This window comes from Halichoerus grypus, chromosome 6 (assembly GCF_964656455.1).
Source record: "Halichoerus grypus chromosome 6, mHalGry1.hap1.1, whole genome shotgun sequence".
NCBI lineage: Eukaryota > Metazoa > Chordata > Mammalia > Carnivora > Phocidae > Halichoerus > Halichoerus grypus.
Window position 1 is genome coordinate 113,338,192 of NC_135717.1, and position 12,756 is coordinate 113,350,947.

The window sequence follows — 12,756 nt, forward strand, 5'->3', positions numbered from 1 at the left end:
AGTGAACTTGATTTATTAGATCAACTGCAAATATCTGAAGTGGAAAAAAATCAATTGCATGTAGTAGGCAACAAACACGATACTAGTAAAAACAAAACAAAACAAAGAAACCCAAGCAGGAGAGAATCAGTGCGGGTGATCACCCCTGCCATGCCACTCGATGAGGGAGCAGGAGATAGACACGCCGACCTCCTGCTCCTTCAGCTGGGCTCACCCTCTGAGTGTGCACAGCCTGAGCTGAGGGTGAGGCTAACTTTTTCTTTCTATCGGACTGTGGTAAGGACACTTCATATGAGATCTACCCTCTCAACAGATTTTAATGGGCACAATACAATATTGTTAAGTACAGGTGCACTGTTGTACAGCGCATCTCTAGAACTTCCTCCTCTTGCATCACTGAAACTTTATACCCGGTGATTAGTGACTCTTCCTTTCCCTCCTCGCTGCCCCGGGCAACGACCATTCCTTACTTCTATGAATTTGACTACTTTAGAGACTTCCTCTAAGTGGAATCAAGCAGCATTTGTCCCTCTGTGACTGGCTTATTTTGCTTAGTATAATGCCCTCAAGATTCGTCCACGTTGTTGCATACGGCTGGACTTCCTTATTGTTTATGGCTGAAGAGAGGCTAGCTTTTAAAGACTGTGTTTATCACACAACATGGCCCCTGCGTGGAAGCCAGCTTCATCTGATGTGTCACTGAGGAGCTAAAATGCCTTTTGGTGCCAAAGGAAACCAGCTCAATGCAGGATTTACTGAGAGAGGGTTTGAGGCTTTACTGAGAGAGGGTTTGTGAGCCTCCAAACTGGCACTGCTCCAAGGGATCTTCCAGGGACGATGTTTGAACTGTGTGCAATTCCAGCGTTACCCACTGACTTGAGAACCCAGGGCCCCTTGCTCAGGTCTGTGCTTTTAACAAAGTTAGCAGAATATCTTGTTTGTTTTACACCAGCACATAGAAACCTAACTTATTCTTTTAAAAGCTATGTAGTATTCCATTACAGGAAGGTACTAGGATTTGTTCAAAACCAGTTCTCTACTGATGGATATTTAGATTGTGTTCAGACTTTTGCTACTACTATTATAATGCTGCAAGGAATGATGTGTCTTTTGATAATAATACATTTCAGGGATCTTGAACGACCAAATGATCATAGGAGAACAATTAGAATACTTTTGCTATATATATTGGAAAATATGGGCTTTGTTTTCTTTTCTGGTTACTTTGTATTGATATTATTTTGGTACGAATTCCTGTGATTTCAACTTTTCAAAGTGGAATTTAAAAAATATCAATTGCACCTGAAAAAATCCTAATCAGCATAGTTTTAAAATCCATTTAATGGCATTAGGATCCCAAAAGACAACTTACCAAATATCTTTAATAGTTAGTGTTTATTCAACAAATATTTCTTGAATGTCTCTATGTACCAGGAACAATATTAAGGGTTTTAATAGATTTTATGCCTCCTAGTATCATTGAAATTTGGCTGAAATTCAAGACTAAGAACTAGTTATAAGATAATTACTCATTTATTCCATTAAGTCTCTAACAAGACATTTGTATACTAGTGAGGTGGAAAGGAGGAGAAAAGTAATACATTTGTATTAGAAATTGTATTTTAATGTATCTCCTAGGTAGCAGTTATAGAAACAGGTATTTTTCTTTTTCCTTTTTTTTTTTTTTTTTTTAAATAACTATTCTGAATACTAAGGCTTTATGTTAAATGGTTTTGGAAGCCTCGACTGTCCTAGATTCTAGGATGAAATTTTTAAAATATACCATATTACAAGCTATTTTCTGTTACAGAGGTATAACTAATCTCTGATTAAGATAGTAAACCTACTACACATAAATGAATTCCAGACATTTAAATGCAATTGATATATTTCACTTGGTTTGATAGAACAGAAAGTTATTATTATATTTATCCAATTAACATCTACATGTTAAAATTGTTTTATCTTTTAATTTTTAGATGGTTTAGATGTGAATATGATATAAAATTTTAAAATAGTGCAAAAGACATCTATGAGCCAACCAATAGAGCCAATTTCTTCTGAGACATTCAATGCAGACAGAAGAAATTATATAGGCTTCCATTTCCACCTCGCGTCCTTCCCGCCCTTCTACTCTCCCTCTTTAATAATTGGTATGATCAGTCCTTCCTAATTCTTCTTTTTATCTTTCCCTAAATGCTTTTTTCCTGGCTCTTATTGCTCATTTAGTTTTATACCAGAACCTTAAAATCAACTTGTCTAGATTGAAAAAAAAGATCCTTCTAATAATTTTGGGAGTGGGATGCACAATATTTATAAATTCACTTTGAAAGAACTGACATCTTAAGATGCTGAGTCTTTTAAACCAAAAAAACATAATATTTTTGTTTCAGTCTTTTAAAAAATGACTCTTAAGTTTATCTTGAGTTTTTATCTTTTTATTAATTTTTGGGGGTAGTGATTCCTTCTATTATATCTTCTGGTTGCTGTTTGTATGTATGAAGACTATTGCTTTTCCATATTATGTTTTTTATTATACTGGATTTTTTCATTGTCTGTAATAGTTGTTCAGCTGATTCTCTCAAGTTCTCCAGCTAAGCAATCACTTTATCTGCACATACTTGCAGAACAATATTAAATTATTGATGATGTTAAGTTGTTTGGTTAGGTTAACTTACTTAGGTGCATAGTTTCCAACAAAGTCTGGCAAACTGCTTAACTGAAAAGCAATATAAGCTATTAAATATGAACACAAACAAAACAACCAAATCTACAGTCAACCACAACAACAAAACAAAACAACCAGCCAAAAAAACTGTTCTTGTATGCAATCTTGTGAATCAGGCTTATCTCACTTAAGTAAAAACCAAACAACAAAATCAGACATTTGGATACTGAGGTTAAGATCTGTATCACTACCATGAATAACCTATAATTTCAAATTTTTTGTGTTCCTTAAAACTCATTGTTCTCAGTTTATTAATCTTATATTAAACACATGTGACAAATTTGGACTGATAAAACATTCTAATAAAATATTACTTTTATTATCTGTTTTTTATCTTGTAGATCCACACAGGATTTAATATGAAAACTGAATTTGGTCGACAAGGAAAATGGAAAACTCTGGATTTAGTTCTCTTGCCTCTCTCACTTTGCTGGCCTAGAGCTTGTCATTGTAGACCAAGAGTCAGTAGGTCAATGGCCCAATACAATAGTCCTTGTCTTTTATGCTGGAAATATCTGTAGAGAGGGAATCTTAGACTCCCATAAGTGAAATTCTTAACAATACTAATTGTTTGCTTACCTGCAATGTATGGACTGTTAAGATAAAACAGGGTGGGAACCTGACCTATCCAGGCATATCTTTCATCTGAATATGAAGGAAATGATTCATTGATACTCAACCCAAAAGACCTTGCCTGGAAAACACAGCACAGTATTGCATAATCAAGCATTTTGAAAACAAAGTATCCGAGAAAATAGTTTGGAAATCAATTCCCATCATTTTCTCTTTTTAGCTTAACTATCGTTTGCTAGTGTCCATAGTAGTAACTACCCCCCTGCTTTGTTTTGCAGTTTAGTGTTTTCGAGGCAGGCTCCTGAGGTGCTGAGTGGGTCTCATCCCCTCTCATTTAACAAGTGAGGAGAGGGAGGCTCACAGAGGTTCAAGACTCATCCAGGGCTGTGTAGGCAGAAAGTGGTAGAGCCAGGAATGACTAAATCTAGGCCTGCCTAGGAAGTGAGAGGGCATGGATTGTATAACTTCATCTTTTAGAAACTCAGTTTTTTGATCTTTGAATGAGCACAATAGTTATTTTGCACGCAGTATTGCTATAAAAATGAAATGAGATAACGTAGGTAAAACATCCGGTCAGTGTTTAACGTATGCATGAAGCTTAGCACATATTTATGTCATTTGTTTTTTGGCTCTTTATTCTCATTGCCATGTTTATAGTTCTATAGCTGTGGGCTTAATTAGTACATTCAAATTTCTGCTGCCTAGTTCCTTATGTATGATAATTGTAAATTAGGGTATTGAGTCCTCAATATAATGCTTTTCCTGGGACTTATAGCAAGTTTCTTTTGGTATTTTAGTTTACTGACCCCTTCCCCCACTTTTGGGCTAAAGGCCAAGAGTCTCCTGAAGGGATTAAGATGAACCTACAATTTATTGAATCTGAACATTAAATAGGGCTAGAGTGAAGTTATAATACATCTCCAAGGTGACATATCTAAAGGGGCAATAAGCAGAGGGCGTAAGCAAAATCATAAAAATCCATTTATCTGCCAGCACATTTATGTAAGAGATTACACTACTGGTTAGGAATTTCCTGCCGTATGTCTTTTTTCTTTTCTCTTCTTTTTTTTTTTTTTTTTTAATGGAATTTTTCAATAGCTTGTAATGGGCTGTTGCGCTTCCTCTTCAGGCTTGGCTGTTATCAGTTGCACTCAGATATGCCTTCCTACTCAGTTTGGAGTGTTTTGTGACACTTATGAATGAATGCATCTATTTTTTAACGATTAGAATGTTGATTTATATCATAGAAGACTCATCATTTCTGTTTCCACCATACACAGGGCTGTTGTAAGAATTTACTCTTTTCAAACTACATTCATTATTTGAACCTCCAGGAAAAGGGTGCCATAAAATCAAAAGCCGCATGTGAATTTTACAAGAAATAACTTCCTGAGGCGCCTGGGTGACTCAGTTGGTTAAGCGTCTGCCTTCGGCTCAGGTCATGATCCCAGGGTCCTGGGATGGAACCCGCTTCTCCCTCTCCTCCCCGCTTGTGCTCTCTCGCTATCTCTGTCACTATCTGTCTCTCTCAAATAAATAAATAAAATCTTAAAAAAAAAGAAATAACTTCCTACTAAAATAATATGCAATGGTAACAGTTGAGAAAATTTTCTAAGTAGGTGAGGAAACACATTTGAGTGTTTCTAATTACATGAATAATGCCAAGTGAAAAGAGGAGCATGTAGAAAGAACATTTGGTGGGTAACAGAAAATCAGAGTTTGAGTCTGAGCTCCATGACCTATAGTGTGAGCACGGGCAAGACTCCTTTTCTTCAGCTGTAGAAATGGGCACTGTATCCTGGCCCTGAATCTCTTTTATTTTATTAGGACAACTGTACCTCCCCAGAAAATCTTAGTTTATAAATGTGACATAAAGCCTTACTCATGTAGCCTTATTTCAATGTGGTTAGATATGCAAATTAAATCTTTGGCTATTGCAATGTTAGTGCAAGGAATTAGTAAATAGCAAGTGATATTAAAAAAAAGTAGATTTATATTTTCTAACTTTCAATGGAGAAACATGGTTTTATGTTTTATTTAAAAAACATTTAGATTCAGCAGTAGCTGATTCGATAAATTAATTAGCCACCTAAACATAAACCAACTTCAATCTTTTTTTCTTTTTTATCAATTTTACATCAACAATCTGCCAGCAAAGAGAAAGAAAATTAAGATTTTCTCAAAATGACCTTTACACCAGTTGCATACAACAGATGTCAGTTGTATCATATCAGATATTTTGATTCATCTAAATTAAAATTTCTGGTATATTATACAGGCCTAAAGATTAAAAAAAATTTATGGCTTTTTTTTTTTTACTGTAAAAATAGAGTTAATTTCCAGAAATTCAAGTGTGAGTAAATATAGGGACTATTGGAAAACTTTATTGTGCTAATGGATAAAAGGAGAAAAATGAACCAGAGATGCATACCCTTGGAAAGGAGATACAAAATTATCACTATGTGCAGGGGATTTGATTATCTGTTTGGTAAAGCTGGAAAATCCATCATAATACTTTTAGAAGCAACAAGAGAATTTAGTAAGAAGACAGGTTAAAGTAAATGCACAAAATTCAATAGCTTTCTTTTATACCCCAAATTAAAAAATGTAAGGGGAAAAAAAGAGTTCCATTTTCACTAGAACAGGAACTCCACGAGGGCAGACACCATCTTGCTTACTGCTCTTTCCCTAGCTCCTGGAACCGTGCCTGGTACATAGTAAACAATAATAAACATTTATTGAATAAGTGAATAGTAACAAAAACATCAGAAATGGGGGTGCCTGGGTGGCTCAGTCCCTTAAACGTTTGTTTGCCTTCGGCTCAGGTCATGATCCCAGGGTCCTGGAATAGAGCCCTGAGTCAGGCTCCCTGCTTAGTGGGGGAATCTGCTTCTCCCTCTCCTCTGCCCCTCCCCCGCACTCGTGCACTCTCTCTCTCAAATAAATAGATAAAATCTTTAAAAAACAAACCAAAATCACAAATGATTAGGAACCATTATAATATGAAATACATAGGGCCTTTACGAAGAAAATTGTTAAAGTATACTGAAGGACATAAAAGAAGATTTGAAAAAAAAAGAAAAATAACTGGTTCTTACTTGGAAGAATTCAATGCTATAAAGTTTTCAGTTCTTTCTAAAATAATCTCTCTATTCAACATTAATCTTATCAAAATCCCATGGATTTTTCTTTTTTAGTTGGCCAAATCAATTCTCCATTTCATGGAAGAATCATCATGTAAAAAGGGCTGGTGAATTCTCAAAAAAAGGTTAGTGGTTGTATATAAGATGCTTTTTCTCTACCGGATATTCATTCATTCAACAACTGTTTTTGAGGATCTACTCTGTGCTTGGCAGTGTTCTAGGCACTGGGGATGCAAAAGTGCATAAAACAGACCAAAATCCCTGTTCTTGTGGAACTTAGTTTAGAGATGCAGACAGTAAGTAAAAAATGTAGGATGTCAGATGGTGATGTGTGTTCAGGAGAAGAACGAAACCAAGAAGGGACTCGATAGTGGGAGGGTGAAGGGCAAGGTGGAGGTAGCCAGAAGTTGTGGTTGTAAGTAGGGTGCTCAGGACAACTCTCACAGAGAAGGTGGTATTGGAGTAAAGACTTGCAGGAGGTGAGTCAGGAGGTTATCTGGGATATTAAAACTACAGTAATTAAAACAGTGTGGCACTAGCTCCAAAAAGCCACGGAAGGATGGAACAAAATACTGAGTTCAGAGATTGCCCCAAATATATATGGAGATATAGCATGTGATAAAGTGGCCCCAAAGATGGACTTTTTATAAATGGTGCTGGGACAACTCGCTAGCCATTTGGGGGGAAAAGAAACGTTGGGATCGTAGTTTACATAGACAGAGATTACAAATGGATAAAAGATTGTAATGTTAAAAAGCGCACATTAAAAAAAATAAAAAAAAACACACATTAAACTGCTAGATGACGCTTAAAGTAAATATTTTTATACTTATACCCTGTGACTAGAGCAGCCTTTGAAAGTGTGATAACAGGGCCACAAAACACAAACGAATGGCCCACAAATCTGACCATAGAAGTTTAATATGGCAAAAATAAAACAAAATAAACAAAAATCAAAATCACCACCCGCAAAAGTTAAAATTTTTTGAAATACAACACATATCACAGAAACACTGTATCTCCTTATTCTAATTTTTTCACGCTTTCCGAGGGTAGTGTATACATTTCATGTGGTAATGTCTCTTTCCCTTTGCTCTTAAGAGCTGTTAATAATGCACATTCTAGTCAACTGCCTGCTAGAAACCAGAAATAAGGTATACAAAGAGTTTTAGAAAACAACAACAAAAAATTTCTCTTGCAGACTCCAGTAGCAAAAGTAAAAAGAATATGAACATAATTCACAAAGAAAGAAATACAAATCGCCAACAAAAGTAAAAACATGTTTAATGTTGGGAGTAATCAATAAAAGATAAGCCAGAACAACACTGAGATGCACTTTCCTACCAGCTGGGTTGGTGAGGTCGAGGAGGACTAACTCTGAGAGGCAAAGGTGGTATCGCATTCTCAGTTAGTACTCACGGGAATGCACATTTGTATAGCCGTTCATCAAAACTAAATATGTTCACGCCTTTACATTTTTTTCAGATTATTTTCCAGATATAATTGAACAAGGGATCAAAGATGTAGATATAAAAATGTTGATGCCAGTCTAGCTTGCAATAGTAAAAACCTGGAAGTGAACTCGATGCCCATAAATAGGAGAATGGCTAAGCTACAGTATCTATGGACTATGGAATACTATGCAGCTATTATTTATTTATATGAAAGGATGTCTACAATAAATTGCTAATTAAAAAGCAGACTACAACAGTCATTTTGGAAGACAGTTTGGCAGTTTCTTACAAAGCCAAACAAACATAGTCTTACCAGTAGTCACAGTTCTTGGTATTTATCCAAAGGAGTTGAAGACTGATGTCCACACAAAAACCTGCACATGGATATTTATAGCAGCTTTATTTATAATTGCCCACAATTGTAAACAACCAATTCTTCAGTAGGTGGATAGATAAGTAAACTGTGTGGTATATCCAGACAATGATATATTATTTAGTGATAAAAAGAAATGAGCTATCAGGACACCTGGGTGGCTCAGTTGGTTAAGCATCGGCCTTTGGCTTAGGTCATGATCCTGGGGTCCTGGGATGGAGTCCCGCGTCGGGCTCCCTGCTCAGCAGGGAGCCTGCTTCTCCCTCTGCCTGCCACTCCCCCTGCTTGTGCGCGTGCTTTCTCTCTGACAAATAAATAAAATCTTAAAAAAAAAAAAAGAAAAAGAAATGAGCTATCACATCAGGAAAACAGAAAAGACCCAGAGGAACCATCAGTGCATGTTGCTAAGGGAAAGAAGCTAGTCCAAAAGGTACATAATGTGTCGTTCCAACTGTATGACATTCTATGACATTCTAGAAGAAGCTAAACCATGGAGACAGTAAAAAGACCAGGGGTTGCTGGGGGCTGGGGGAAATTAAGGGAGGGACGAATAGGTGGAGCACAGGGGACTTTCAGGACAGGACAGCTATTCTGTATGATACCTAATGCATTTGGTAAAACCCATAGAAAAGTGAATCCTAAGGTAAACATTAGTTGTTAATAATAATAATAATAATAATAAATATTGGTCCATCGGTTGTAACAAATGTACCACACCAATGCAAGATGTTCATTATAGGGGAACTGGGTGGTGAAGGGTGAGGAATGAGTATATATACTCAGAACTCTCAGTTCTTACGTTCTGTTCAGTGTTTCTGTAAACCTAAAACTGCTCTAAGAAATGGTGTATTAGTTTTAAAAAAACAGAATATAAAGATCATGTATGTACAATTCTCTTTCCTTAGTGTGTGTGTGTGTGTGTGTGTGTGTTTGCGCATGAGTGTGAGAGTATGGGGGACCTGTGTGGAAATACTCAGGAGGGTTACATCAAAATGTTAATTGTAACATTTTCCAGTGTCGGGACTGTAAGTGATTTTCGCTTTTTAACTGGTGTCTTTCTGCTCTATCTAAATATTTTATGGTTGTTTGATAACCAGGAATAAAAAAGTATTGTTTTTAAAAAAAAGACGACAGCAACAGTTAAAGAGAACACGGGCTCCTGGGTGGCTCAGTCGGTTAAGCATCTGACTTTGGCTCAGGTCATGATCTCAGGGTTCTGGGTTGGAGCCCCGCATCAGGCTCCCTGCTCAGCGGGGAGTCTGCTTCTCCCTCTGCCCCTCCCCCTGTCTCGTGCTCTCTCAAATAAATAGACAAAATCTTAAAAAAAAAAAAAGAGAAGAGAACACCACCACCAATGACAAAAAGGAGCAAATCTATGATCCTACCATCTAGAGATAACCACTTTAACATTTTGTTATCTGTCCCTTCAGGCTAGTTATAATAACATATGTATCTTGTGAAATATATACAGATACAAACATTATGGGTAATTTTGCAACATATTTATACTTTATATATATATAATTTTGTTCCATTTGTTTTAAGCTTACTTTACTCCTATTAAGATTTACCATGCTGTGAAAATCCTTTGAAAGCATCATTTAAAAACATGTTGTGTAGTACTCTATACTAGGAAATCCTATCACTTACTGAATTTTTTTTTCACATTTTGATGTTATAAACAACATTGCAGTGAACGGTATTTTATAAAGGTATGACATGCTGATTATTTCAGGGCCAAGGGCATTTCTAAGGTGATTCAAAAGTATCACTTCAAGTAAGTGGCAAACCAGATAACTAAGTCCTTAAGATGAGAAATGGTTTAATCCCATCCCTGTTTGCATGGAAACATTGCATTGAACCAGTTTAGAGTCAAGTGTTCTTTCTGACCTTAAAATTTTCCAAATGTACCTGATGCCTTTATGAAAAAAGTCCTAAAATGGAAATCTGAATTTATAGACATTAGAAGTGGCTATTCAATTTACAAAAGATGTGATACATATAGTTCAGTCAAGATACCAAACATCTTGAGAATGATTGCACTTAACTTTGGAGGGGGGGCGTGAGAAGCAAGTGTGGAACTAAAGATCCTTTGGAAAATCTCATGAAAACTATGGCTCCTGCAATCAAAAAAATGTCCCTGTGTGGGTATACCCGTATTTGTGGCCCTCTGCTGGATGTGATGATGGTCCATCTGTGACCCTCAGGTCGAGGTCCCTCCTGTAGCATTTGAACATGACTCAGGACTTCAGTTCACTGAGGCATTGCAAACAAAATCACTTTCTATTTGTACAGTATTTTATAAAAAAAGTCTTTTCCTTTCAGGTTTGATTCAAGCACCCCAATTGACTGAAATAAATAAGATGAGCATTTCTGATGATATTTAGGTTTTTTAAAAAATAGTTTTACTGTTGAGCTTTTTTTGGGTCAAATATTGTTTATGAAGAATGTTAAAAGCAACTGGAAAGGAAAAATGTCACAGAGAACAGTTCCCCTGGGTGGAGTCTAGGAGATTCATGCTGTATATAAGCTGCTTCTTATCAGAAAGTTACCAGTGATGCCATATCTTTTTTAGTAAAGCAAGCAAGACTTTTTTTTTTTTTATTTCACCCCTTGAATTACTTACTGATATCAAGGGGAGACAACCCTGATGTATTCATATATTTTCAAAGTATATAAAGTCCTCTGTTACCAAAGGAATTGTTCCACAGAAACCCAAGGCTTGAGGGTATTCCTTTTTAAAGATATTTTATTGACCATTGTGGTTTGGAGATTAACTGAGTCTATACCTGGAGATTAATTTGGAGGAGGTGATGAGGGGACTAGCATATGGATGGGGTGGAGGGAAAACAGGGAGTATTGGGCTGTTTGGGAATAAAGGTATTTGAGCCACTTGAGGGATGTGCATGCTGCGCCGGGGGCTCCCTGTGCTTCCCAGGCTCGGTGCTAAGTGTTCTATACGTATCTTCTCATTGTTCTCCTAAACAAACCTGTGAGGTGGCAGATATTATCTCCTCTTAAAAAATGAGGAAACGGACACAGAGAAGTTTAAGTAAATGACCCAAGTATTTACCTGAGTAAATAGCAGAGTCAGAATTTAAACTCAGGAATGTTTGGACCCCAAACAGACCTACATGCTTCACCATGATGCATACCTCCATCTAAGCAATGCTGATGTTATGTAATTTCTCCCAATTTGGTTTTTGGTTAACTGCCCAGAACTTTTAAAAAACAAATGGCACATACTCCAGTTTATTTATTTTAAATATTTCTTTATTTATTTCAGAGATGAGGGGAGGGGCAAAGGGAGAGGGAGAGAGAGTCTTAAGCAGACTTGGCTCTGAGAGCCGAGCCCAATGCCGGGCTTGATCTCATGACCATGAGATCATGATCTGAGCCAACACCAAGAGCCCGACACTTAACTGACCGTGCCACCCAGGCGCCCCACTCCAGTTTATTTTTATTCAAAGTAGGAGGAACTGTTGCCACCAGGATGGCAACATAGGTCGTTCCTGACTTCACTCCCCTTCACAAGAGGAACAACTACCAACTATTCAAGAACAAGAACCACTGAGAGAATCCTAGAACACAAGCATAAGACTGAAGCACCTCTTGTACCTCAGAGGCCAAGACGGACGCCTGAGAAGGAGGAGACAAGTGGCTACATGTTGACTGTATTTCTCAAAAGAAACTTTTCAGGCCAGGAAAGAATAGGATGAATATTCAAAATAACTGTCAACCAAGAATTCTATACCTGGAGAAGCTGTCCTTCAGAAACAAAGGAAAGATAAAGATTTTGCTGAACAAACAAAAGCTGAAGGAGTTCATCTTTATAGCAGCATTACTTACAATAGCCAAGACATGGAAGCAACGTAAGTGTCCATCAGTGGATAAATGGATAAAGAAGATGTGGTATATGTAAACACACACACACACACACACACACACACACACACACACACACAGTGGCAATACCTGGCAAGAAGCACAGGAAGAAGACTATGGCCAGATTGAGTGATTTCTTTTCCACAGGAGAATACAATTTCACAGAATTGGGAATTTTAAGAAAATATTCCCCATGTCTGATAATCATTTATTCATCAAATTTTTTTTTTGGTAGTAGATGCTGGAAATACAATGATGAATTAGTCAATGTTCCTGTTTTCAAGGAACCCATAGATTAGAAGGAAAGAATATATAAAAAAATTTCAGTATAGGGTATCAAGGGCCATAATCACAGGGCCTTATGAATGCACCTGGGAGAGGCGCCTGAGTCTATTGAAGGGGTCACAGAGAAATTGTTCCAGGGGAGAGAACATCTGTTTTGAGCATAACTGTCTATTCAATTTGTGGAGTCCTGTGCAAAACAAAAATGCAGATCACTTGTTCAAAAATATTAAGAATGGCAATACGGAGACAAGAGGATTAAATCAAGTGTAGGCACTTCTAATTGAATTTCCTTTCACTTGGATTCCAACACCCACA

General features: G+C 36.9%; 1 long non-coding RNA gene across 2 annotated transcripts in view; it reads left to right on the forward strand.

Annotated features, from left to right (window-relative positions):
• The window catches only part of LOC118553034 (uncharacterized), a 31,044-nt gene that overhangs the window by 17,084 nt on the left and 1,204 nt on the right, over positions 1-12,756 (forward strand). Inside the window, exon 2 of one of the 2 annotated variants that reach the window (XR_004925789.2) lies at positions 6,499-6,569. The exons of the other annotated variant lie outside the window; for it this stretch is intronic. This is a non-coding gene — a long non-coding RNA (uncharacterized LOC118553034). The remainder of the gene's footprint in view (positions 1-6,498; positions 6,570-12,756) is intronic. 2 annotated transcript variants of the gene reach the window in all.